The sequence below is a fragment of the Callithrix jacchus genome, chromosome 12 (assembly GCF_049354715.1).
Source record: "Callithrix jacchus isolate 240 chromosome 12, calJac240_pri, whole genome shotgun sequence".
Classification (NCBI taxonomy): domain Eukaryota; kingdom Metazoa; phylum Chordata; class Mammalia; order Primates; family Cebidae; genus Callithrix; species Callithrix jacchus.
This window is the reverse complement of record NC_133513.1, coordinates 112528411-112550607: the sequence shown is the minus strand read 5'-3', so window position 1 is coordinate 112550607 and position 22197 is coordinate 112528411. Positions and strand designations below refer to the sequence as shown.

General features: G+C 48.0%; 2 long non-coding RNA genes across 3 annotated transcripts; one reads left to right on the top strand and one right to left on the bottom strand.

Annotated features, from left to right (window-relative positions):
- Positions 1 to 916: 916 nt before the first annotated feature.
- Positions 917 to 21687, bottom strand: LOC128929346 (uncharacterized). The gene is made up of 3 exons (XR_013525150.1): positions 21461 to 21687; positions 20817 to 20907; positions 917 to 1044 (listed from the first exon to the last, which is right to left on the bottom strand). It is a non-coding gene; the product is annotated as an uncharacterized LOC128929346 (long non-coding RNA).
- On the top strand, positions 4392 to 11633 carry LOC144578764 (uncharacterized). 2 transcript variants are annotated; one of them, XR_013525149.1, is made up of 5 exons: positions 4392 to 4525; positions 5734 to 6913; positions 8829 to 8961; positions 9556 to 9636; positions 11361 to 11633. It is a non-coding gene; the product is annotated as an uncharacterized LOC144578764 (long non-coding RNA). The 2 variants fall into 2 exon arrangements; XR_013525148.1 differs by lacking the exons at positions 4392 to 4525; positions 11361 to 11633 and having other exon boundaries at positions 5936 to 6263; positions 9556 to 9692.
- Positions 21688 to 22197: the final 510 nt, after the last annotated feature.

The window sequence follows — 22197 nt, the reverse complement described above, 5'->3', positions numbered from 1 at the left end:
CCCAGGTTCAGCCTCCTGAGGAACTGGGACTACAGGCAGCGATGCCCAGGGAAAAATTCAAAAAATGAATTTTTCATTTTTGGTAGAGATGGGGGGTCTCACTACATTGCCCGGGATGGTCTTGAACTCCTGGCCTCAAGCACTCCTCTCACCTGGGCTTCCCAAAGTGCTGCGATTGCAGGTGTGAGCCACCATACCCAGCCTGCTTGCTTCGTTTTTTTTTTTTTTTTTCTGAGACAGGGTCTCACTCTCTCACCCAGACTGGGGTGCAGTGGTGCAATTTCGGCTCACTGCATCCTCTGTCTTCCAGGCTCAAGCAATTCTCCTGCCTCAGTCTCCCAAGTAGCTGGGATTATAGGCATGTGCCACTACCACCTGGCTAATTTTTCTATTTTTAGTAGAGACAGGGGTTCACCGTGTTGACCAGGATGGTCTCAATCTCCTGACTTCAAATGATCTACCCATCTCAGCCTCCCAAAGTGCTGGGATTGCAGGCAAGAACCACTACACTGGGCCTACTTTATTATCTGTCTCCCACATTGGAATGTCAACTGGGTAAAGGCAGATACTTTGCTCCCTGCTGTATGCCCAGCACCCAGCACGGCCTGCATAGTCCAGTGTGGTAGCCATGAGCTCTGTGTCTACCGAGCATTTGAAATGTAGCTAGTCCAAGCTGAGAAGTACTGACAATGCAGAACACACACTGGATTTCATTTCTTTTCTTTTTTCTTTTTTTTGAGATGGAGTCTTACTCTGTTGCCCAGGCTGGAGTACAGTGGCGCAATCTCAGCTCACTGCAACCTCCGCCTCCTAGGCTCAAGCAATTCTCCTGCCTCAGCCTCCCGAGTGGCTGGCATTACAGGCACCCGCCACCATTCCCAGCTAATTTTTGTATTTTTAGTAGAGACAGGGTTTCACCAAGTTGGGTGGGATGGTCTCGATATCTTGACCTTGTGATCCGCCCACCTTGGCCTCCCAAAGTGCTGAGCTTATACAGGTGTGAGCCACAGCTCCCAGTCTCACACAGTGGATTTCAAAGGCTTCCTACAAAAAAAGAAAATTAAGTATCTCAATATTTTTTACATTGATTAAATGATTTTTTTTTCTTCTTCTTACATTGCTTTTTTAATAAAGACGGGGTTTCACCATAGTGGTCAGCCTGGCCTTGAACTCCCAACCTCAGGTGATCCACCTGCCTTGGCCTCCAAAGTGCTTGGATTACAGGTGTGAGCCACTATGCCCAGTCACTGATTAAATGTTGAAATGATTTTTTTTTAATCGAGTTATATAGAATGTTTTTTGTTTGTTTGTTTAAAGATGGGGTTTCACCATGATGGCCAGGCTGATCTTGAACTCCTGACCTCAGGTGATCCACCCACCTCAGCCTCCCAAAGTGCTAGGATTACAGGCATGAGCCACTGCTCCCGGTCTATATAGAATATGTTAAAGTTAATTTCACCTGTTTTTACCTTTATTTAATGTGGGTACTAGAAAAAATTAACTTACCGTTGTGGCTTGCATTATATTTATATTGGAAGCACTGATATAGAACCTCAGTAGCTGCATGCAGTGGCTTATGCTTGTAATCCCAGCACTTTGGGAGCCCAAGACAGGGTGAATGGCTTGAGCCAATGAGTTTAAGACCAGCCTGGGCAACATGGTGAGACCCTGTCTCTACAAAAATACAAAAATTAACCAGATGTGGTGGGGTACACCTGTAGTCCCAGCTACTTGGGAGGTTGAGGCAGGAGACTCCTTGAACCTGGGAGGCAGAGGTTGCAGTAAGCTGAGGTCACACCACTGCACTCCATCCTGGGTGACAGAGCAGACTCCGTCTCTAAATAAATAAATAGAATAATAGAGGAAACTGGGGAAGGGGGTTGGAGAGGGAGGTATATGGGAACTCTGTACTATGTGCTCAGTTTTTCTGTGAACCTAAAGTTGTTTTAAAACAGTCTATGGCCGGGTGCGGTGGCTCATGCCTATAATCCCAGCACTTTGGGAGGCCGAGGCAGGTGGATCATGAGGTCAAGAGATTGAGACCATCCTGGTCAACAAGGTGAAACCCCGTCTCTACTAAAAATACAAAAATTAGCTGGGCATGGTGGTGGCGTGTGCCTGTAGTCCCAGCTACTCAGGAGGCTGAGGCAGGAGAATTGCTTGAAGAACAGGAGGCGGAGGTTGCAGTGAGCCGAGCTCGCGCCATTGCACTCCAGTCTGGGTAACAACAGCGAAACTCCATCTCAAAAAATAAATAAATAAATAATAAAAAGAGTCTATTTTTTAAAAACAAATGTACTCTTCTTGCACAGCTCCCAGAATATTTCTAAAACATACATTTGAGAAATCACTCCCCACTTCTGAAAAAACAAACCTTTTGCTCTCCACCATCTATGGGAATTAAGTTCATATCCCATAGGCATAAGTAATTTGCATTGGCATTTATTGTTGTGTTCCACCCTGCCGTGCCTCTCTCCCTCCTCTCCTGACTAGCTGGACCAGACTACTGGACTCCATGCCCAACTCATGCAGTCCCCTCTATCTAGAACTTCCTTCTCCCTCTGCACTTGTGGAGCCTCACACTGATGGCGTCATACACTCTCTCATATATGAATCAATCATCCTCTAGTCTTTGGTTCCACCAGTTCTATGTTAAAAGAAAATACAGGCCAGGTGCCATGGCTCATGCCTGTAATCCCACACTTTGGGAGGCTGAACTGGGTGGATCATTTGAGGTCAGGAGTTGGAGACCAGACTCACCAACGTAGTGAAACCCTATCTCTGCTAAAAATACAAAAAAAATTAGCTAGGTGTAGTAGTGCATGCCTGTAGTCCCAGCTACTCTGTCTCAAAAAAAAGGTAGCCAGGTGTGGTGTGGCATGTTTCTGTAGTCCCAGTGAGGCAGGAAAATAGGGTTTGGAGGCAGGGAACATAAGGCCAATTCACACTTCATCTATAACAGGAAATACATTTTCCACAGGGCATACACCGTAAATGACTTTGTGACTTTACTTCATCCTCTCCATTTATATAGGGCAGTACCTGAAGTAACCAATGAAATCATCTAGGGGGTAATTAAACTCCCAAAAATTCTGTAATGGGGTCTTTGACCCTCATGCTTGGGCTGATTCCCATACTGTGGAGTGTAGGAGTGTACTTTCATTTTCAATAAATCCCTTCATTCTTTCCTTGCTTTGTTTGTGCATTTTGTCCAATTCTTTGTTCAAGACAACAAGAACCTGGACACCCTCCACCGTTAACAGAGTTCTGTTAACACCAGCTACTTGGGACACTGAAGTGGGAGATCACTTGAGCCCAGGAGTTCAAGGTTACGGTGAGCTATGATCACCTGAGGACAGGAGTTTGAGACCAGCCTGGCCAATATGGCAAAACCCTGTCTGTACTAAAAAAAAAAAATTAGCTGGTCATGGTGGCTGGCACCTGTAATCCCAGATACTCAGGAGGCTGAGGCAGGAAAATTGCTTGAACCTGAGAGGCAGAGTTGCAGCAAGCCAAGATAGCGCCATTGCATTCCAGCCTGGGTGACAAGAGTGAAACTCTGTCTCAAAAACAAAAAACAAACGAACAAAAAAAACCAAGATGGATATGATGGGTCTATATATTAATCTTGGAAATTTTGAAAAAGAATCTGGTAGCTGTTGGTGGGTAAGGAATTAATAACCTTGCGATGGAAATAGTAGAAGCGGAACAAGGCTATTGAATGTCAGGGAAGATCTGCTTGGGCTCACCTCCTAGGTGAGAGGCAGCAGGACACCCAGCTAGGAGCAGAATCCCAGCAGTGAGGCCCTGCTCGCTGACTGCTTGCCCACAATGATGTCAGGAGAAGGCCTCTGGGGTGTCACCTGCTCTGAAAGCCAATCTGCCTCTGAATGCTGCTTGCCCAAGTGAGGATGCCATGGCCATACAGTTTCAGGTATTTAACTTCCAGGGCATGACTGAGTGGAGGTAGAGGTAGTAGCAACATTACTGATGTCATGGTCTCTACCTCCATACTGTGGAGCCTCAGGAGAGTATGTGAGAACAGAGGCAAGCTCCAGCTACTCAGGAGGCTGAGGCAGGAGGATCTCCTGGGCCCACAAGTTCAAGGTTGCAGTGAGCTATGATCATGCCACTGCACCACCACATGAGTGACAGAGCAAGGTCCTGTCTCTAAAAAATTTTTTTAAATAAAAGAACAAAGGCAAGCAGCCCCCTAGGTGCTGAGTTGCTCTATTCTTACCTAGGGAGAAGGCTACCATTTCCTGAGCCCTAGTCTTTGCCAGCCACAGTGCAGATTTCCCTGCATTGTAATTTACATTGTCATTGATGCCTCATCTCCTTATCAGGGCTGCATTATCCTACCACTTCTCTGATGCAGATCCCAGAATATCAAGCCAGGTAGAGAAACCACATCCTTCTGTTGTCCTTTCAAGCCAGAGGCACAAGCCTGGAGGAGTGAGAATCAAGGCTGAGAACTCAAAGCTGTTTGGAGGAAGAAGCCAAGTTCAAGGAGGAGTGAGAAATGGTAGGTGGAGAGCCTTTGGCCTGGGGGAGATCAGGTATTTATGAGCAGCAAAGGTAGGGCAGACAGACACATCCACAAGGCCAGGTTGTCGAAGTCAAGGTCACAGTGCCTTGTCTTAACCAGGCCATGTTTCTTCTTGCCCTGCCCACTTGGTTCTTGACAGCATCCAGATGCATTGCTGGGGCCTGGAGGGAGCTCCTCTACCATAAGCGGCTCTTCCTTCACAGCAATGTCCCACGGCTAGGCCATGGGCTCTGCAATTGGCCCCTGGGCAAAGGGAGGAACTGGCCCAGGGGCAGGAGCTCATGCTTGTAATCCCAGCACTTTGGGAGGCAGAGGCAAGCGGATCACCAGGTCAGGAGTTCAAGACCAACCTGGCCAATATGATGAAACCCCATCTCTACTAAAAATACAAAAATTCCCCAGGCATGGTGGTGCGTGCCTGTAGTCCCAATTACCTGGGAGGCTGAGGCAGAGGAATCGCTTGAACCCGGGAGGTGGAGGTTGCAGTAAGTCAAGATTGTGTCACTGCACTACAGCCTGGGCGACAGAGTGAGACTCAGTCTTAAAATAAATAAATAAATAAAAATAAAAGGGAGGAACTGTGCTTTCTGAGAAGTGCTCAGGAATAACCTGGGAGGGGATCTCCTTGTGTGAAGAACTCCAGGCACTGAGTAGGCAGAGAAGCTCCTCAGCTTGCCCCCATTCCTCTGATTTGCCCCTAGCCTGGCCCATACATAGTTTGGGTCATTTGGGCAGCCCTGCAGATTCCCTGAGCAGAGGGACCTCTCCTAGGAGAGTGGGAAAGAATTCTGTCCTTTGTGTAACTCCCTTCATTATGTATGAGTATTGGCTCCCCTGGTTGAAAAATGATCACTTCTCTATTGGATTCGCCCAGCTTGAGGGGAAAGCTTTTGGAAGCTCAGGCAGCTTGGAAGATTTCAGGGATTAGAGAACATTGAAGTTGGAGAACTGCAGTGGGGCCTAAAAACGTTCCAGAATCAGGACGGCGCCTGATGCCCTACCCAGCCCCTCTCTAGCACACAGGAGCCCTGGGCCCTTGGCAATCATGTCTCTGCAGCTTGGACCCCATATCCAACAGGGGAGCGTGCACCAATTTACTCTCACCCCACCAGGCGAGTGGAGGGCAGGTGACCTGCCAGTTCTCGAGAGAAGCCAGATGACTGACTTTGGTCACCTTATCACAGGTTAATCCATGAGAAGAGCTTGGAACAGCTCCCGGCAGTGTCAGCGCTCCCAAAGTGTGTGCGGGTATGATTACCATCGCCAGCGGCTGAGCTGGGCAAGGGATCTGACTAGTTAATTTTGGCAATAACTCGACAAACTATCCAATGTGGACAGGGAAACACATGCCAGGGTTTTTAAAAAGCTCCCGCTGTGACACCCTCTGTGTCCTCCCTGGGCGCGGCGGCCTCCCGGCCAGGGACACCCGACCCCGCGTGGTCAGGGCTACCCACAGACGTCCCAAGGCGTGGGGGCGACTTGGCGGCGGAGTGCAGGCCGGGCTGCGGCCCAGCAGGACCTGCGTGAAGACTGCGGCCCGGGGGGTGGGGGTGTGGGGGGTGGGCCGGGGTTGGGCTCTGCGGGAGCTGAGCCGCCGCCCCCACCTGTGACCTGGATTCCGCGGTGCCTGCGCGGGGGCGGAGGGTGTCAAGGACATGTCTATGGACCGGGGAAACTTCAACTCCCGGAATCGGTGCACCAAAGATATGCTAAGGTGAGGGGTCGGGGCTGTGTAATCATTTACCCGGTTCGTCGGCGTACACCGGCCTCTCTCGCTTATACCAACGCATGTTTTACCCGGTTCGCACCCAAGTCAGAGGCGGTTTGTTTATTAATCCCACAGAGGCTTCTGCCTGCCTTCTAGGAGACTGATCTGGGCCATTTTGAAGGGGAAACTTCAAAACATTAACATTTCAAATAAATGCCCCGGGAGTTGGGAGCGGGGTGCCTCCGATTGCTCCCCCCCAGGACCCCCCTTTGCACTGGGGTCACCCAGGGCATTTACAAGACAGAAGTCGCCGCCTGGGCCGCCTTCATTGAGCAGGTGACCTTCCCGGCCGGGTCGGTGGCCCCGCTGCTCTGCCGGGCTGTTCTGGTTCCGGGAGCTGGCGCAGGGCGCTGAGCCACCGCTGGCCCGAGATCGCCCCGGCTCCGCCGCCAGCCGCTGTCCGCGCAGTGCTGGGGCCGCCGGGGACCCGGAGCCGTAGCGGATTAGGCCGCCGGCCCCCACCTGGGCTTTGATCTTATCTGAGTTTTAGCAGCGACCGCAGCCGTGGCAGCCCTAACGACGTGGACACCCGCACCTCCGAGCTTCCCCCTGCGGAGTACCTATGAGGCCAGGCTTGCGCAGCCCCGGGAAAAGGGGTGAGCGCAAACCCGCGGTAGGGGGGCAAAGCCCGAGGCCTGCAAGGTTCCTGCCATCCTCGCTGCGCCCTTTCTCCCGCGCTCGCGCCCTCCGTCCTGCTGAAGCTGATCGACACAGCAAACCCGACAGCCACCAACCTGTGTCCCCTTCTTTCCCTCCTCGCCTCCTCGGCGACCCTTGAAAGCACTCAAGTACGAAGTTACAATTGCAGTTATAATTAACTGCGTCCGACTTCGGCTTCCCCAAGTCTTGGCCTCCCCAAATCTTGGCTTCCGTTAGGACACTGTCCCGGGGTCTCCCTGTCTCGGGCAGCCCCAGTTCCCAAGAAATAGTTATGAATGGATGTTTGCATCCGGTACCCAACCTCAGGCTGTGTACTCCTTTCTCCAAGCACACAGATTCTTCTGGAAGGCCCAGGGATGGTGGAAAGGGAACTAGGTGTGAACAATTATACCAGCCCCCTCCCCCTCCCCTTCCCAGAAAAGGGATTTAGGAGGCACAAGTAAGGTTGCCACACGCCTGCAGGCTGATTGATAAGCAGAGGGTCCCAGGCAACCTGGATCTTGTCTCGTGCCAGAAGCCGCAGTGGGTGTCCTGATGCAGAGCCTGCGTGGCAGTGTTGTTACAGTGGGTAGCCGCAGACATGAGAAGGGCAGGAGAGCCCCTCCCAACCACAGGAAAATCAGGAGACCATCAGGTGATGGTCGGGCAGTTGTTAAGCTGTCTCTCTAAAATGACAATTGGTTACACCCAGCGCCAGAGAAAGGCAGTCTCCCAACAGACAGAAAAACCCAAAACTGGTGATCAGCTTCCGAATTAGATCTCAGGAGCTGAGCGAGTAGGCTCAAGCATGTGAACTAAGGCAAAATGGCAGAGTTTAACTGGTATATGAGCTCTGGGAATATCCAACTGGTAAGAGCAAAACATCTCGTGAGCATGCGCACCACTTCAGTAAACGCTGTGCCAGAGGCCCCTCCCAAGTGCTGGCAGCCACCCCAAGGGAAGAATCAGGGGAGAAGGGACACAACTAACCCCAAGGGAAGATCAAGGGAGAAGGGACGCAACTACCCCACACCCACCAAGGATCGGAACTTGTAAGATTCTAAGTCAAAGGTCAAACTGTGCAGTTGAATCTCTCGAGTCACCCAGCCACTTGGCCCTCTTCCAAGTGTACTTTTACATTTTTTCCTGCTCTAAAACTTTGTATTTTATTATTTTATTTTTATTTTGTTTTGTTGAGACAGAGTTTCACTCTTTTGCCCAGGATAGAGTGCAATGGCACGATCTTGGCTCACTGCAACCTCGCCTCCTGGGTTAAAGTGATTCTCCTGCCTCAGCCTCCAGAGTAGCTGGGATTACAGGCATGCACCACCATGCCTGGCTAATTTTTTGTATTTTTAGTAGAGACAGGATTTCTCCATGTTGGTCAGGCTGCTCTTGAACTGCTGACCTCAGGTGATCCGCCCGCCTCGGCCTCCCAAAGTTCTGGGATTACAGGCGTGAGCTGCTGTGACTGGCCTATTATTATTATTATTATTTTGAGACAGAGTCTTTCTCTTTTGCCCAAGCTGGAGTGCAGTGGTGCAATTCAGCTCATTATAACCTACACCTCCCAGGTTCAAGAGATTTCCATGCCTCGGCCTCCCAAGAAGTTGGGATTGCAGGTGTGTACCACCATGCCCAACTAATTTTTGTATTTTTTAGTAGAGACAGGATTTCACTATGTTGGCCAGGCTGGTCTTGAACTCCTGACCTCAGGTGATCCACCTGCCTCGACCTCCCAAAGTGCTGGGATTATAGGTGTGAGCCACCTCGGCCGACCATGTATTTTTACTTTCATTCCTGCTCTAAAAGTTTTTAATAAAACTTTCACTTCTGCTCTAAAACTTGCCCCTCTCTCTCCTCCTGTCTTAGACCCCTTGGTGGTGTTCTTTCTTCTGAGGAGGGAAGAACTGAGGTCGCTGCAGCCCCTTATGGATTTGCCACCAGTTACAGCCTTTGGTGCCCACATTCCCTGGGGCTAACAGTCTCAACCTTTGAGAAACAGGTATGTTTTGTTAAGTCTCCGTGTCCTGAAGGATGCACATGTCCTTCTGATTTTGTGTGCACCCTGTTTCAGGCTCCCCTATGAAGTTTGCCCAAGCCCAGGTTTAGGAATCTTGTTCACCTTCCCGATACCCACTTCCCTGCTTATGCCTCTTGCTGGCCTACTTGCTGTTCCCGCAGCAGTCAGCTTGGGCTGTCCAGCTTATTTCTTACCAGCAGCGAGCTTGACTATGGGAGTACCCACTTCCTCTACACCCACCCCCACCCAAATTCTTTTTTTTAATTTTTTTTTTAATAAAGATGGGTTTCACCATGTTGGTCAGGCTGGTTTTGAATTTCCAACCTCAGGTGATCCACCTGCCTTGGCCTCCAAAATGCTTGGATTACAGGCATGAGCCACTAGGCCTGGCCCACCTAAATTCTTTCCTTTCATCCTTCTCTGCGGGAGCCAGGGGTCCTCACCCCCCAGCCTCACCAATAGCTTGGTGAGCCTTCTGATGTGGCGCCCACTGCTTAGGGTATCAGTCCTGGTGGCTGACAGGCTCCTGAGGCAGGACCTTGACTTCACTTTCTGTCCTTTTCCCTGCCCCATTAGGCAGAGGATTCTCAGAATTCATAGCATTATCTTGCTGACTGGGCAGTGCTCCAGGACACCTGTGATGACTTCACTGCCAAGGTAATCCCCTAAATGTTCTTTCGACTGGATGCCACCAAGAAATCTCCAGACCTTGGAAGGCATGCATAATAAATCCTAAGACTCAAAAACCTTGCAAGATTCTTCCACATAAAATGAGTGGAGAAGTACTTTGGGGCTTCCCACACTGAGGACTCTGTTTATCCCGTGGGCTGCTCCACAGCAGTGGATTGAGATGATCACCAGATGCTGATAGAGGCCTTTCGTGTACCAGGCAGCAGTTTTGGGGGCTGAAGGTCCCCAGAGCAAGTTGGGGTTAGGAAGTCTAAAACATCCGGGCGCGGTGTCTCATGCCTGTAATCCCAGCACTTTGGGAGGCTGAGGTGGGCGGATCACCTGAGGTCAGGAGTTTGAGACCAGCCTGACCAATATGATGAAACCCCATCTTTTAAAAAAAAAAGGAAGTCTAAAACAGATGACAGCTATAGTGTCTGCTTTTCAGGAGCACTTCCTGCTCTTCCTGAGCTGCTCTCAAGGTTTAAAACTTATTTCTGAGGCCGGGCGTGATGGCTTATGCCTGTAATCCAAGCACTTTGGAGGCCAAGGCGGGTGGATCACCTGAGGTCGGGAGTTCAAGACCAGCCTGACCAACATGGTGAAACCCCGTCTTAAAAAAATAATAATAAAATAAAAATAAAACCTTATTTCTGTCCCTCCCCACGACATTAGCATCTCCTTCCTTTGTGCACCGGTACTTTCCTCTCTTTGAGCAGTTGTTTCATCAGTGCCCACCCGAGCCAGGCTGGTACCTACCTAAAGAAAGGCCGCCAAACATCCTCTAAGCCTGACTGCGAAAGGAAAGGCAGGAAAGGCATTCTGAGGTTGGACACATGCCAGTCGGAGGTGCTTGGCCCTGAGGAATCAACAGCTTTGTTTGTTTGTTTGTTTCGAGACAGAGTCTTGCTCTGTCACACAGGCTGGAGTGCAATGGCACCATCTTGGCTCACTGCAACCCCCGCCTCTGGGTTCAAGTGATTCTGTCTCAGCCTCACAAGTAAATGAGATGACAGGCGTGTGCCACCACGCCTGGCTAATTTTTTTGTATTTGTGGTAGAGATGGGGTTTCATCATATTGGTCAGGCTGGTCTAGAACTCCTTGCCTCAAATGATCTGCCTTCCTCGACCTCCCAAAGTGCTGGAATTACAGGCCTGAGCCACCACACTCGGCCTTCAACGGTTTTTAAATTCATTTAAAAACTTGCCATTTTTTAACGATCAGTTTTACTTTTTAGTGTAGCAAAATATAAAGAATAAAAATTATACATAGCTCTCAGATCTTGGTTTTAATACCATTCTCTAATAAAAAGAATTAGGGCCCATAATTCTTTTTAGGGCCCATAATTAGAGAAACGGCTGATTCTAGGACTAGGGCCCATAATTCGAGAAACAGCTGATTCTAAGACTAGGGGTAGGAAAAATACAAGATGAGCCTGTAGTATGGTATCTTGTAGTGTCAGAAAGCAAGGAAGTATTAAAAAACAAAAACCTAAAAACCCAATACTGAGGCTATATCAAAAAAACAAATGAGCCAGGCGCAGTAGCACACGCCTGTAATCCCAGCAGTTTGGGAGGCAGAGGCGGGTGGATTGCTTGAACTCAGGATTTCAAGACCAACCTGGGCAACATGGTGAAACCTCATCTCTACAAAAAAAAAAAACAAAAATTAGCTGGGCATGGTGGTCCATATCTGTGGTGCATGTCTGTAGTCTCTGTTACTCAGGAGGCTGAAGTAGAAGGATCGCTTGAGTCCTGGAGGTTGAAGCTGCAATGAGCCAAGATCATACGACTGCACTCAAGCCAGCGCAACAGAATGAGACTCTGTCTCAAAAACAACAAAGACAAATGGAAAAGAGCATCCAGTGGCCAAAGCAGGAACAATTTAAGTAACAGAATCAATAAAATACTGGATTATGACCCAAACTGTAAAATAAATATCCATAAGTCTGTACTAATATAAATAAATGATTGAATAGATAAAAGGAGAATTGTAGATAAATCTCCCACGCAGGAGAATCCCAAGTAATTTATATGGCTACTGTGCCCTCAGGGAGGGAACACTACTCCACGCTCCTTCAGTGTAGGTTGTGCTTAGTGACTTCCTTCCTAAGAGTTCATATAGAAAAAAAGAAAAAAAAGACTACATGGAGAAACCTGACAAATACTTCCTCAATCAAGCGATCAAGTCATTGATATGTCATGTTGATAAGTCACTTGAGAGTAAATTATAAAAATTAGCTAGGCATGGTGGTGGGCATTTGTAATGCCAGCTACTATGGAGGCTGAGGCAGGAGAATCGCTTAAACCTGAGAGGCAGAAGTTACAGTAAGCTGAGATCACACCACTGTACTGCAGCCTGGGTGACAGAGGTAGACTCCATCTCAAAAAAAAAAAAAAAAAATAGAGGAAGTATGTACCCTTGATATGATATGATGAACATGGGACTTTACCCTGTAGTCCTACTCCTGAAAATCCACACTCCTGGTTGGGCGCACTGGCTCACACGTGTAATCCCAGCAACTTGGGAGGCCAAGGCGGGTGGATTACCTGAGGTCAGGAGATCGAGACCATCCTGGCCAACATGGTAAAACCGTGTCTCTACTAAATCTTAGCCGGGCATGGTGGCACACACCTGTAGTCCCAGCTGAGTAGTACTCAGGAGGCTGAGGCAGGAGAACAGCTTGAACCTGGGAGGCAGAGGTTGTAGTGACCTGAGATAGCGCCATAGCACTCCAGCCTGGGTGACAGAGCAAAACTCCACTTCAAAAAACAAACAAACAAACAAAAATTCCACACTCCTAGTTCAACCATGTGAAAAACACCAAAGATATTATATTAGAGGGATATCCTACAAAGCACTGAACTTGGCCAGGCACAGTGGCTCACGCCTATAATCCTAGCACTTTGGGAGGCCGAAATGGGTGAATCACTTGAGGTCAGGAGTTCAAAACCAGCCTGACCAACATGGTAAAACCCTGTCTCTACTAAAAATACAAAAAAATTAGCCATGCATGATAGCAGATGCCTATGATCCCAGCTACTCAGGAGGCTGAGGCAGGAGAATTGCTTGAACCAGGAGGCAGAGGTTGTGAGCTGAGATCAAGCCACTGTATGTACTCCAGCCTGGGCAACAAGAACAAAACTTCACCTCAAAAAAAAAAAAACCCACTGAACTTAAAGTACCTCTTAAAGTTGTCATGGTCGGCCAGATGCAGTGGGTGATGCCTGTAATTCCGGCACTGGTGGGAGGCTGAGGCAGGTGGATAGTTTGAGCTCAGAAGTTCAAAACGAACCTGAGCAACATGGTGAAACCCCATCTCTACAAAAAATACAAAAACTTAGCCAGGTGTGGTGGTGCACACCTGTTGTCCCAGCTACTTAGGAGGCTGAGGTGGGAGGATGGCTTGAACCTGGGAGGCAGAGGTTGCAATGGGCCAAGATCGGATTACTGTATGCCAGTCTGGGTGACAGAGCCAGACCCTGTCTCAAACAAACAAAGAAAAAATTGTCATGGTCATTAAAATAAGGAAAGTCATCAGGCATGGTCACTCACGCCTGTAATTTCAGCACTTTGGGAGGCCAAGTAGGGCGGATCATGAGGTCAGGAGTTCGAGACCAGTCTGGCCAACAGGGTGAAACCCCGTCTCTACTAAAAATACAAAAATTAGCTGGGCATGGTGGCACATGCCTGTAGTCTCGGTTACTCAGGAGGCTGAGGCAGGAGAATTGCTTGAAACTGGAAGGCGGAGGTTGCAGTGAGCTGAGATCATGCCACTCCACTCCAGCCTGGGAAACAAGAGCAAAACTCAAAAAAAAAAAAAAAAAAAGGAAAGTCAGAGAAACTGTCCCAGCTAAGAGCAGCTTAAGGGGATGTGGCAAGTAAATGTAATATAAATGGATGGGCTCCTGCAACATGAGAAGGCTATTAGGTAAAAAATAAGCAGCTGCGAGCGGTAGCTCACACCTGTAATCCCAGCACTTTGGAAGGCTGAGCTGGGTGTATCACCTGAAGTCCGGAGTTTGAGACCAGCCTGACCAACATGGAGAAACCCCTTCCTTACTAAAAATACGAAAAAATTATCTGGACATAGTGGCACGCACCTGTAGTCCCAGCTACTGGAGAGGCTGAGGCAGGAGAATCGCTTGAACTGGGGAGGCGCAGGTTGCAATGAGCCAGGATCACGCCATTGCATATAGCCTGGACAACAAGGGCAAAGCGCCGTCTCAAAAAAAAAAAAAAAAAAAAAAATTAAGAAAAGCTGAATAGCTGAGCTCGGTGGCTCATGCCTGTAATCCCAGCAGTTTGGGAGGCCAAGGCGGGCGGACGCAAGGTCAGGAATTCGAGACCAGCCTGGCCAATATGGTGAAACCCCTTCTCTACTAAAAATACAAAAATTAGCTGAGCAGGGTGGCACAGGCCTGTAGTCTCGGCTACTCAGGAGACTGAGGCAGGAGAATCACTTGAACCTGAGAGGTGGAGATTTCAATGAGCCAAGTTCTCACCACTGCACTCCAGCCTGGATGACAAAAAAAAAAGAAAGAAAAAAGAAAAGGTGAATAAAGCATGCACTTCTATGGACTTTACTTAGTGATGCTTTATCAATATTTGTTCATTAATTTTAGCAAGTATACCATACTAATGTAAGATATTAATAATAGGGGATATTGGATGCAAGGCATATAGAAATTTTCTGTACTATTTTGTCAATTTTTTTGGAAATCTTTTTTTTTTTTTTAATGGAATCTTGCTCTGTTGCCCAGCTGGAGAGCAGTGGTGCAGTCTCAGCTCCTAGCTCACTGCAACCTCTGCCTCCTGGGTTCAAACAATTCTCTTGCCTCAGCCTCCTGAGTAGCTGGGGTTATAGGCACCCACCACCATGCCCGGCTAATTTTAATAATATTTTTAGTAGAGACAAGGTTTCACCCTGTTGGCCAGGCTGGTCTCGAACTCCTGACCTCAAGTAATCCACCTGCCTTGGCTTCCCAAAGTGCTGGGATTGCAGGCATGAGCCACCGTGCCTGACCAATTTTTCTGTAAATCTAAAACTGTTCTAAAAATAAAGTCTATTATTTTAAAAATTGTATCCGTCTGCTTGTTTTGGTTTGTTTTTTTGAGATAGAATCTTGCTCTGTCACCTAGGCTGCAGTGCAGTTGCACAATCATGGCTCACTGCACTACCTGGACTCAATCAATCCTCCAGCCTCAGCCTCCCAAGTAATAGAGACTACAGGCATTCATCACCATGCCCAGCTAATTTTTTTTTTTTTTTTTTGTAGAGATGGGTCTCACTGTGTTGCCCAGGCTGGCTGGCTATTTTTTTCTATTTTCTGTAGAGACAGAGGTCTCACTATGTTGCCCAGGCTGGTCTCAAACTCCTAGACTCAAGCCATTGGCCCCCTCAGCCTCCCAAAATGTTGGGACTACAGGCGTGAGCAACCACATCTGGCCTAAAAATAACATGTGCTTTATTATGAACTACCTAGTACCCAGCAAGAAGATGGGCTGAGGGGAGGTCCTGCAGGCTGAAGCCTCAGAGCATCCACTTCTGTTGATGCATCCAGTATTCCTGCCATAGAAAGTTCATTTTGGAAAAAGGGATATTATCCTTTTTTTTTTTTTCAGATAGGGTCTCGCTCTGTCGCCCAGGCTACAGTGCAGTGGCGCGATCTTGACTCACTGCAACCTCTGTTCTGCCTCCCGAGTTCAAGCGATTCTTATGCCTCAGCTTCCCGAGTAGCTGGCATTACGGGTGCCCACCACCATGCCCACCTGATAATGCTGTGAGGAACACTATTCCTTTTTAAGTGACTGGGAGTTAGAACTGTTTGCTTAGTTTGCAGCAACCATGTGAGGGCAAAGCCACCCCTGTGGTTTGGAAGGACAGGAACTGGTCCTGTGCCAAGCTGTGCCTTCTCTCTCAGTGGTGGAGGGGGTAGTGGGGCCTACAGGGAACTAGGCAAACCCAGGCCCTGCCAAAAGGGATGGCAGATGCTCCCCTCCAACCGACAATAGCCATGGGAGAGAGAGGACCCAGAACTGCCAGATCTTTCCATATTTCAAAAGACATGATTAATCTAGCTTTTCTTGTGAAGTCTTCTGATATTTTTTCTTTTTTTTTCCCTCACAGACAAGAATTCTCCTGATTTTTGAATGTTGCCAACTAATTCTAATTTTATTTAAACACTGCTCATTGTATAAACAATATACATCCAGGTCACTATACAATACGCATGTGTGGGCCACATCCCGTCAAGCCCTACATAGGTTGCATTTCTCAAGGATGGGTTCATCTGGTTTTATTCTTTCTGTGCCCCTCAGGACCTACCACGGCACCTGATGTGTAATTGGTACTCCAAAATATATATGGAATAATGAACAAGATAATAGGAAAATGAGACATACATATATTGACAATTAATATATATATTTTTTGATATCGAGTTTCACTCTTGTCACCCAGGCTAGAGTGTAATGGCATGATCTCTGCTCACTGCAACCTCCACCTCCCGTGTTCAAGCAATTCCCCTGCCTCAGCATCCTGAGTAGTTGGGACTACAGGCATGTGCCACCACGCCTAGCTAATTTTTGTATTCTTAGTAGAGACAGGGTTTCACCATGTTGGCCAGGCTGGTCTCAAACTCCTGACCTCATGACCCGCCCACCTCAGCCTTTCAAAGTGCTGGGATTACAGACGTGAGCCACTGCACCTGGCCTGAAATCCTCTTTTTTTTTTTTTTTTTAATTAAATTTTTTCTTTTGTCAGGTATCTTTCATTGGAACTGAAATCCTCTTAAGTCTTGACTAAGAGGCTGGAGGATCTGCTTTCAGGGTGGCTTATTTCACACATACCTGAAAAATTGCTACTAGCAAGTCAAATTCTTTCCATATATGGTCTTTCTACACGTGGCCCCCTCCACAGGACGGTTCTGTGTCTTCACAACATGGTAACTAGTTTCTGCTAGAGTGAGTACTTCTAGAGAGTGAGACAGGAAGTTATCACTTTATCCCTTTTACAATCTAGCCTAGAGGGTCATATAGTGTCCTTTCCATCATATTGTATTTATTAAAAGTCAGCTGTAGCCCGGTCTCACACCTGCAATCCCAGCATTTTGGGAGGCTGAGGCAGGCAGATCACGAGGTCGAGAGATCAAGACCATCCTGGCCAACATGGTGAAACCCCATCTCTACTAAAAATTCAAAAATTAACTGGGCATGGTGGTGCGTGCCTGTAGTCTCAGCTATTTGGGAGGCTGAGGCAGGAGAATTGCTTGAACCTGGGAGGCAAAGGTTGTAGAGAGCTGAGATCATGCCATTGCACTCTGGTGATAGAGTGAGACTCTGTCTAAAAAAAAAGTCAGTTGCTAAATCCAGCCCACAGTGAACAGGAGGGGAGTCATCTTGCCTTAAGAGCTCTTAGAGACTTCACTAGAGGAGTGACCTGCCACAGGAGTTGAATTCTGCACATCCCCACCCAGTGCTAATCCAGACCTATTACTAGAACTGTGGTTCTCAATCTCAGCTGCACATTGAAATCACCTGGGAGCCTTAAAAAACACTGGATCTCATCCCCACAAACTTAGATTTAATTGGTCTGGGTTCTAATGTATTTATTTATTTATTTTTTGCTTTTTTATTTTATTTTATTTTTTTTTGAGACAGAGTTTCGCTGTTGTTACCCAGACTGGAGTACAATGGGATGATCTCGGCTCACCGCAACCTCTGCCTTCTGGGTTCAAGCAATTCTCCTGCCTCACCCTCCCAAGTAGCTGGGATTACAGGCACGCGCCACCATGCCCAGCTAATTTTTGTATTTTTAGTAGAGACGGGGTTTCACCTTGCTGACAAGGATGATCTGGATCTCTTGACCTCGTGATTCACCCGCCTCAGCCTCCCAAAGTGCTGGGATTATAGGCGTGAGCCACCGCGCCAGGCCTATTTTTATTTTACTTTTTCTAATGTATTTGTTTATTCATTTTTATTTTCATTTCTTTTGAGACAGAGTCTCACTCTGTCACCCAGGCTGAAGTGCAGTGGCATGATCTCAGCTCTCCAACCTCTGCCTCCTGGGTTCAAGTGATTCTCATGCCTCAGCCTCCCAAGTAGCTGGGATTATAGGCACAAACCACCACGCCTGGCTAGTTTTTATATTTTCAGTAGAGACAGCGTTTCTCCATGTTGGCCAGGCTGATCTCGAACTCCTGACCCCAGGAGATCTGCCCGCCTTGGCCTCCCCAAAGTGCTGGGGTTATAGGCATGAGCCAACGTGACCGACTAGCTCATAGTTTTTGTCTCTTCTTAATCTCCCTCACTCTAAAACAGTTCTTCAAGTCCTTCTTGAAGAACTTTCATATCCTTGATATTTTTGGTGATTGCAATCCAATTATTTGGCGATAGCCCCAATGTTGGTTTGTCTGCTGTTTCGTCATGTCTAGAATCATGTTTCCACAGAAGTGATGCTGAGCTCCCTCCTTGCATTCAGTCAGGTGGTGCATGACTTTAATTTGTCACATTAGGAATGATGTTTGCCCTGCTCACTTAATTAAGGTGACGCCTGCAAGGCTTCTCTGGTGTAAAATCATTCATTTCCCCCTTGTAATTGATACATATTTTGTGGATACTCTGAAACTCTATAAATAGCTGGTGCCTCATCAATGTTCTCACTTATTTATATATATGAGTATGGACTCATGCTTTCCTATTTTATTCAAAATAGGGCTATACTTTCTTAATTTGATTGGTTCACATTGTACCAGATTTGGCCAGCAGAAGCCCCTTGCTGATGGCTAATGGGTCCTTTTTATATGCCCCTAACATTCTTTTTTTTTTTTTTTTAAGACAGGATTTCACCGTGTTGGTCAGGCTGGCGTTGAACTCCTGACCTCAGGTGATCCGCCCACCTTGGCTTCCAAAGTGCTTGGATTACAGGCGTGAGCCACCATGCCCAGCCGCCCCTAACATTCTTTAAGCAAATCCTTGCTTTTGGTACAAAAAGATGTTTGGGGCTCATCTTGCATATTCCCTGCTCCAAGCCCAGGATCCACCATTTCTCTCATTCCTTTTAGGGAAAATGATATTTCTGGGTCCGAAGTGTACTCAAGCCAAGATTTGAGTGCCAGATATGCCCATTGCTGTTAGGATTCTGCTCCTCCCAGGCCCTCTCCTGTACAGCAATAGGACAAATAGGACCCCGACACACACACACACACACACACACACACACGTTTATATCTATGTATCTCTATCTTGCAAACTGTGAGTTCACACTGTTACTTCCAGTTCTCAATCCCAAACCACAGAATTTATGTTGGATTTCTCCCTTTCCATATTTGTAATTCACTCTTCTGATAGGGAGAGAACTGGCTTCAATTATTCTTTTCTTTTTTTTCAATACTAAGTTTTGTTCTTGTTGCCCAGGCAGGAGTGCAATGGCGCAATCTTGGCTCACTGCAACCTCCGCCTCCTGGGTTCAAGCAATTCTTCTGTGTCAGCCTCCTGAGTAGCTAGGATTACAGGAGCCTGCCACTAAGCCCGGCTAATTTTTGGAATTTTTAGTAGAGGCGGGGTTTCACCATATTGGCCAGGCTGGTCTCAATCTCCTGACCTCAGGTGATCCGCCTGCCTCAGCCTACCAAAGTACTGGGATTACAGGTGTGAGCCATCATGCCCGGCCTTTTTAAATTTTCTATTTTGAAGGGTAATGTATCAAAGAATTTTAAGATCACTATAGAGGGCATTCATGTGGAGGGTCAGTCTTGTGTGTGGTCTCAAAGCCTGAGCAGAGTAAGGAGGACATACACAGAGCTGGGCAACCAGGCATAGCTGTTCAGAGACCGAACAGGATAAAGAAGGCATCCATGTGGGAGAGACTGGCCAGTTTGAGGAGCTGAAGCCCAAGTGTGTCTCAGGAGGGCATCTGGGCAGCAGTATTGGAAGATGGGTGACATACAGGGGATTGATCATATACATAAATGTATTAAGAATCACTGGAGCTGGGCAAAGTGGCTTACGCCTGTAATCTCAGCACTTTGGGAGGCCAAGATGGGTAGATCACCTGAGGTCAGGAGTTCAAGAACAGCTTGACCAACATGAAGAAACCCCATCTCTACTAAAAATACAAAGTTAGCCGGGTGTGGTGGCGCATGCCTGTAATCCTACCTACTTGTGAGGCTGAGGCAGGAGAATCGCTTGAACCAGGGGGCAGAGGTTACAGTGAGCCAAGATCGTGCCATTGCCCTCCAGCCTGGTAACAAGAGTGAAACTCCACCTCATTTAAAAAAAAAAAAAAAAAAAAAAAAATCTTGAGATGAGATAATCTTGGCCCAAAGGAATCACAAAAGGTGCTTATAAGTGAAAAGGAGTGGCAGGAGAATCACAATCAAGACAGATGATATAAGTACAGAAGAAGAGAGAAAAGAGAAGATATTATGCTTCTGTCCTTGAAGATGGAGCAAGGGGCCAAGAGCCAAGGAATGCTGGCAGCCTTTAGAAGCTGGAAAAGGCAAGGAACCAGTCCTGCCAACACCTTGATTTTAGCCCAGTGTAACTGATTATGAACTTCTGACTTCTAGAATTGTAACATAAATTCCTGTTGTTTTAAGTATCTAAATTTGCAGTAATTTGTTACAGTGTCAATAGGAAACAGACAGTGGGTCAGGCATGGGTTAATGAATTGAATTATAATTGAATCCGGTTTTACACCTAGGTCCAATTAGAAAAATAGACAAACCTGGGCTTGGTGTCTCATACCTGTAATCCTAGCACTTTGGGAGGCAGAGGTGGACGGATCACTTGAGGTGGGGAGTTTGAGACCAGCCTGACCGACATGGAGAAACCCCGTCTCTACTAAAAATATAAAATTAGTCGGGCGTGTGGCACATGACTATGCTACTCGGGAGGCTAAGACAGGAGAATTGCTTGAACCCTGGAGGTGGAGGTTGCCATGAGCCGAGATCACGCCAGTGCACTCCAGCCTGGGAAACAAGAGCGAAACTTGGTCTCGGAAAAAAAAAAAAAAGACAAAATCTTTGAGTGGCTCCTCACTGCCTGGAAGGTAAAGCTCAAATTCCTCAGCATGAAATAGATTCTTGACAACCCGGTTCTACAAGGTCCTCTCTGGCTTTAATTCCCTATCCCCAACCCAAAAAGTTTAGCCATGGGTTCTGACCTCCAAGCCCTTTTGCTGCTCCCGCGGACTCTTATGAGGCTCAACTCCTTTGCCATGTCTCTGTGAAGTCTTTCAGGTTGAAATTTCCTCCCTGAAAATGGACAACATGAGGAGTTGCTGCATGGTTGACTCTGCTTACAAGATTAGGGTTCAGAGGCACCACCACTTGCCGAGGTCCTCCATACATGTTGGCAGAACCAACTCTTAAGGCATTACTAACTGGGGCAGTTAAGTTCTGCCAATGGGCGGAAAGATTTTTCTTCATCGCCACTCTTCACTAAGTTACAAGAGCAAGTACTTTCTCCTGAAGGTACTTAGAGGAGGAAAAAAGCACAGCAGGAACTGTTGTGGGGGGTGAGAAGACAAATTCTACAGGGCTGCAGAGCTAGTGTGGACATGGCTTCCCATCTTCATGCATAACTGCGTTCCTAGCCCACACGACTGATGTCTGTAAACACAACCTTAGGTCCAAGGATTTTTTTTTTTTAACTCCAAGATTACGGGGGGAGTTGGGCAAGTCACCATAATGAAGGACTGCTCTTCTTACCTCACTGTCTGACGAGATACTGGATAGGGAAACCTCTGAAACTTGTAAAGCAATTTACAAGCAGGCCACCTGCTTGCATTCATTAAGCCAGAAATACCTATTTGCGCGAAAACGTGTCCCAAAGATTCCTCAGTCCCTCCGGGTCCCCACCAGGCCCGCGTCTCTCCTGCCCATCGCGTGAAGCGGCGGTTGACGAACGCCGGCCAGCGGTTCTGCCACAGGACAGCCTGACGAGAACCCTGGCTCGGACACCACGCGGAGACAGAGCGCTGCCAGAGCCGCAGTTGAAGAAACCGCTCTCCGGCTGGACGAAGGCGGAGCAGCAGCTCAGGCTGGGCCAACAGAAGAGCCTTACAATGCCTGGAGCAGTCCGAGGACAGCCCCCGGCGCGAGGCACTCTGGGACTTATAGTTCGCTTCCCAGACAGCGCTTTTTTCCCACTTGGTCTCCCCGCCTTTCAATGTCGCTTTTATTCTTCCCTTATCCTCCGAGCCAGCAGACTTCCTGGTCGCCGCACGTCCTCACGTATGACTACACTACCCAGAAGTCCCCTTTTCGCGTCCCACCGCGGGCGGGCGCTGGCGGCTCCTCTGGACTACAGGTCCCAGAAGTCCTCTACAGAAGTGCTTCCCTCTCTCATTTCCAGGACCACAATTCCCAGAGACTTCGGCTTCACAGCGTTTCTGTTTTTGCCCTATCTCTCTTGGAGCCGGCAGGGCTTTGGCTGGCCAGAGGCCTACAGCGACGACGTGATCCGTCGTGAGCGGGCCCCACGGCTTCCTCGGTGGCCCTTTTTTCTCTCCCTTCGGTCGTCCCCCTTGCAGGCCGTCGCGG